This window comes from Protomyctophum parallelum (genome assembly GCF_964188405.1).
Source record: "Protomyctophum parallelum genome assembly, chromosome: 12".
In the NCBI taxonomy this organism is placed as follows: domain Eukaryota; kingdom Metazoa; phylum Chordata; class Actinopteri; order Myctophiformes; family Myctophidae; genus Protomyctophum; species Protomyctophum parallelum.
Window position 1 is genome coordinate 34137271 of NC_139712.1, and position 6205 is coordinate 34143475.

Here is a 6205-nt window from a genome sequence, read left to right on the forward strand (position 1 = left end):
TGCAGGGATTTTTACATATCTGTTTTTAGTCAAGAAGAATACATGTAACTAATTATGACAGTGTATGACAGGGACTGGACGCCACACTTGCGTCTGCGCTGTTCATGTGAGACAACACATGTATTGACATTTTATAGACTGGAGAACCATGTAACTCATACAGTGAGTAGATATAGGCATCTGGCCTACGAATGCACACAGCCCCCCTACTCAGATCTATTTTGGCAGGTAGAATTAGAATATTATCTGCTAGCTTACCGAGCCACCATGCCAACATACACAGGTTCGTGGTTCGGTAAGCTAGCAGATAACATTTTACGCACAAAGGTGCCTGACCTACACAGACACTGAGCTGGACATATGACGACGATACACGAAAGAAGAACCTACACAGGTGGCACAGTGTAGTTTGACCTTTATGACAATGTGATCAAATGCAAGAACCGGGGAGGAGGCACCTTGTTGCTTGTCCATTTAGATTTCTCCCTGCACAAGTCAACGAGGTCTATAGCGAAACAAGTATGTTGAATTTAGCAACCAATCTGTCACTTGAAATAAGGGGGTCACTGTCGGGCTGGCCATTTTGTTTAATGTTTGTGTTGGCACCGTTTGTTTGTCACCATTACACCTAATCAACGTGAGTTAGACTTTAATATATTAGCGCCCCTCACTTCACACGAGAGTGATAATTATATATATATTTTTAAGGTTCTACTGGATGTTTGCACAAAATTCTGTTGGTATGTTGTTTGTTTCCGTGTTGCTCGATCAGTGGATAGAAATTATTGATTACAACTGTGATACAGTGATTTGCACCGTTTTAAAGGGTTAGTTCAGGATATGCTTTGTTTTAATGTCACACTTCCCATGGCACACAAAAACTGTTTTTGATCAGCACTACAGTTACTGAGAAATTGCCACTGGAAGCTTGTTGTTGGCATGTTGTAGTAAGGCTAATGGAAACCAGTGGTATATTGTGACTCAGACATAACCATAAACAAACCTGATATACTCATATATAGGCATATATGGATATCATTCAGTCATTCATTTCGACCCAGTTCTAGCCACCATGTTAAATTTAGATATCATGTATCAGATATTTCCGATTGTATGACTATGCGAGACAGGGATTAGCAAAGGGCCTTGTAGCGGTTAAGTGATTTTTCCACAGCACAATGGCTGGAATTGCTCCCATATTGTGGGATGCAGTGAGTTGCCATTGTGCTGTATGAAGTGTATAAAGCACGGAGGCAGTGAAAGGTCTCCCGTAATTATTGTTCATGGTTCCCCGAGAAACCACAAATTTCCATTTCATTGGTAGTGGCGTGGAATGTTGGAGGTGGCAAGTAGTTTATTTCTTTTTTTGTCTTTTTCTTTCAAATAAATAAATAAAGATCGCATAAACACCGGGCAGAACTGTAAACACATGACCACTTGATGTGGTGACCTTAAAGGCAATGTTCCAATTTCACCATGGCCGGGCCTCTGTCAGCGTTTGCTCTCCTGAGTGGGTTTTTTACACACGGCAAAAGTAATCATGGGGCCTTATTATACTTCTCAGCACTTATCTGCTATTATGGAGGGGGTCAGAGGGTTAGCTTTGTGTGCTTCCAATCCACGCGGTTCAAGAAGGTCACGGAGCACAACATTCAATGCTGCCCATTTATTTTAATTCAGCTTCCATCAGCCCTCAAACTTAATTTATCATACAGTGGCAAGCTTCAGCAACATGTCATGAATACTGGCATTTGTGTGGGATTTTCATAACCCAAGTGTTGCCACACTCCAGGCTCATCAAGCATGGAGTATTTAAAACCTTTTGGTTTATCTATCCTTGTGTGAGTGTTTTGACATGCAAGTGGCTTATAGTTATTTTTAATAATTCATTAATGACCCATTAATTAATTATTTACACCGTACACCCGTAAATTAAATTGATGTTGTAACACTCGAAAGATGTGTTGACTTCTAAGGGCGCACCGCGGGTGACTGGAGCAGGGTTAAGGGGGGTGCCTCTAGTCCACTTTGACAATGAGCCGCCTCTAGTTTACTGATTGAAGGTTTTCTGTAAATATTGCATGCTGTGTAGTACATCGATTATCTATCAGTACAGACGGTGAGCCATCATTAAGTGTTATAGGCAGTGGTGGACAGTAACTAAGTACATTTACTTGAGTACTCTACTCTGGTACATTTAGCTGGTATTTTTGTTTGTTTGTTTTGCAAGCTCATGACTTTCACTCGGCTACATTTCAAATAGAAATACTGTACTTTTGACTAAACTACATTTCTACAAGGAACACTTGAGACTGAAATGTACAACATTAACCACTTAAGCTCCATTTAGAATATAGTGGAAAAGAATTGCCGATCTACAAGCTTGGTTTAGTAGATCTGCTATTTTCAATGTTTGAACATTTCTGAAAATGTATTTTTGAGTGTTTACCTACTTTGTCCACCACTCGTTATTGGTTACTCTCAAGTGGTGGTTCTCTAATATGTTGGAAAGACCACAGCATGAATGAATGAATGAATGTGGCAAATAGTATTTTGTGAAGACTATAGTGCAGTAATTGCTGACCTTGCACGCTCTGGATAAGAGCATCTGATACATTGCTGTAAAATGACATTCAGCAGCAGTTTGGAGATGAATTGAATTTATTTGGCGCTGCACTGCGGCGACATGGACATAAGGGCTACGCGCGGGCCCTTTGTCTAAGACAAATTTCTTCCTCGGGAGACAAATAATAAAGAACCTTGAGAACCTTGAATGTCTCGTGTGGATGTTTTTAAGCTCTTTTTTTTAATGTTCTGTTTATTCATTTTTTGTTTTTTACAAATAGAAGTAAATTCAGAAATAAAAACAGAGTGACAAATACAAAAAGAAACTAAAACACACACAATAACAAAACACAAACTCCAAATCAAGACAACCAAAGAACATTCCAAGCACAACAAAACAATAAAAACAATATATGATGTTTTTAAGCTCTGTTCAGCTGCCATCTTGAAAGCATTTAGGATATATCTCTTTATGTGTCCACATTCATCATTTTAATGTTAATAAACAAAGCACAAAGGGCCAACAGGCTTGTATATTGTATAAAAATCTAATGATGTGGATGTTGTGGGTTCCACAGGAACAGCATGGCTTCAATGTGCATATCAGACCAAGACCTTGTATGTACATATTTCAACCTTTCATTCTACTTACTGTGTCACACAAAAGTAGCAAAAACAGCCGATCTACAAGCTCAAAGTGCTTCACGGTGCGATGCGCTTTGAGCTAGTAGATCGGCATTATTTTTGCTATTTTGGGATTGAAATCCTGAAAAGTAACAGTTTTGGATATACACGTATGATGTTTTCACCTGCCAGCAGCGATATCTGACCTGACTGCAATGTGATCTCAGACTATATGTGACGTGTCTTAACAGTAAGACACCTGAGTAAGACTCCCAGCAGACTGCTGGGCGAACGCTGGTGCTTTGGAATGGGGGGTCAGATCAATATATCCGCCTGGGTGATAGCAGACTGCTGGGCGAGCACTGACACTTTGGCATGGGGGGTCAGATCAACATTCCAATATGGAATGAATTATGTACTGGCCATATATGGAGCGCGTCTTGAGTGTACAGGGTTTGATGAGGTCAGATGGAATGTCAGAACAGGTCAGCTCCATATATGGAGATCTAAGGGTGGCAGCGGGGGCAGTGTCTTTAGTGTACTGTGTACAGGGTTTGATGAGGGCCCAGGTAGGGCTGGGCCTTTATTTTCGCTGCAACTTTGGGGCAGGCCCGTCGAGAGTAGATATCAGTCAAAAGGGAGACATCAAAGAGGGAGGAGGGGAAGGATCAACATATGGAATGTCAGAACAGGTCAGCTCCATATACTGTATGGAGATCTAAGGGGTTGAGGTCAGATGTAGAGTTGCTGGCCAATATTGATGACATCAGGGATCTCCAAATATGGGCTTAATATTGATGACATCAGGGATCTCCATATATGGGTTTAATATTAATGAAATCAGGGATCTCCGTCACGTGATGTCACGAGGGGTGGGGTGACCAAACAACGGAATCGTGCCTTTCCCGTTGTGCCTTTCCCCAACGGGAAAGGCACGATTCCATAGTAAATGCGACCTGTGGTCGTTTCGAGTAGCAAAAACAATATTTTGTTTGAGCGGCTCTAGCCCCTGACTTCACACGGGTGTAATTTGTTTTTCTTTCAATTTAGTCGTGGGAGAAAGAACCCCCCCTCCGGTCAGGCTTCCTTCGCCCCCAAACCTCACGTCACTTGCGTTCGTATAAGACTGTCTACCAAAACCGGATGATACGACCCATAGTCTCCCCTGTGCCACCCGAGCGCCTTAAAAGACACACAGACCCTCTCATAGACGGCTAGCCTCTTGCTGAGCCATGCTGTAAAAAGAAAAGTATTAATTTATTCACGGTTGTTGTTGCCCTTATCCTTACCGACAACAGCAAGGCAGCAAGACACAGTGTTGGGGCTTGTTGCAGTGACATTGACCCATCTTCTGAGCTTTTGAATCTCCATTTTCACCCATCTTTAAATGATGCACTGCGTCTGTTCATGCCTTCCCAGTGTGTTTTCAGTAAACAAATATACACAAATGGACTGCCTCACTCAACAGTCTGTTAGGGGTAGTAGTCAGGGGGACGCAACCAGTGTATTTCTCCTCCGATGTCCATAATGTGAAATCCAATCAAATGAAGAGCATTTAGAGCTACTTATGGGCCGTTCCACCATGTAAACGATGCAATGAGCTCCGTAATAAGAGCTTGGCTAACGTCTGATTGAATCGTAATGTATGGGCCTGTTGATGCTACAATGGGTCTCGAGCAGTAATGGACACTAAACAGAGTTTGCTTTTGTGGTCGTAATATCATGAAATCTGAGGCTTATATTCTCCATTTCTAAGACCATAGCAATTAGCCTGTCGTCTATTTGTCATCCGTAGGCTAATATGGATAAAATCAGCATGTGCTCCAGACGACAATACAAACCAAGGTCAAATGTTGTTGATTTAGTTTTTACAAATAATTGATACTGTTTTTCTTAGAATTTGATTTGTGACTTGGCAGCCTCTGGGTGGGGTTCGTTGGCCACATGGGACCAAGTATGCATGGGATGGAATGGCAAATTCAAGATTTTAATTCAATACTTTATACTACACACTAATACTGTGTAGGTTGACTCACACATTATCATGTGTCATTATTCCCAACATTTTCTTTTACCAGCACATCCAACAGTCTTCTAGGTTTAACGTCTGAAATACACATGACACTGGACAGTGATGATAGTTCTGTCCAACGAGTCTATGAAGCCATTTGTGAAATGTATGAAACACAATTTTGCGGGTGGTCCCTGGTTCATTTCTCTCTCAGTTATATCTCAGCATATTACTGAGGAGTGGGTGGACGACGATATAAAGAAAAGGACAAGGGGCCTCAAAACTGCTTATGTGAGTTTCATCCTCCTGACACATAATGGTGACATGTTTGACACACATTCTCGTGAAGGTGCACAGTGCAGCGTTTAAAAGGCCAAGGTGACAAGGGTGCACTGCATACACAAAAGAGAGGTCCAGGGGTTATTCCTCCTCTCCGTGGCTCACGCCGCTCGCCGGGCTGACTCACACTACGATTAGTTTCACATTGTCTCTCTTCTGTAGGACTTGAGCCATCAGAGGGAGACCTTGGAGTGGCGTGTGAGCGCCCTGCGCTCCGACAACGCGTACCTGAGGTCAGACGTGAACGCCCCGGCGCTGCTCCTGCGACAAACCACACACACGCGCAACCTTGATGTGAGTAACATTGGATCTTTTATTCTGCTCTTTATTACTTTCTCTCCTTTCCTGCCTTGTTTTGCCCTTTCTCTCCCTGTATGTGGAGTTTGTTTCTCATCAGTTTGTTTCTGCAGGTTTTGGCAGATCATTGTACACAGTACTCAGTTTTAACCACTTAGGGTTTAAGACTTCATTTTGTATTATTATTATTATTATTATTATTATTATTATTATTTTACACTTTTCTCCTCAATTTAGTCATTATTCCAATTAATTCCTCCCCACACACATTTGGGTGTGTTGTCACTGCTGTTGTATCCTCCTGCCAGTGAGGAGGCCCCACTGAGAGGACGTAGAGCCTCCATACTATACTCCTCCCACCCAACACTC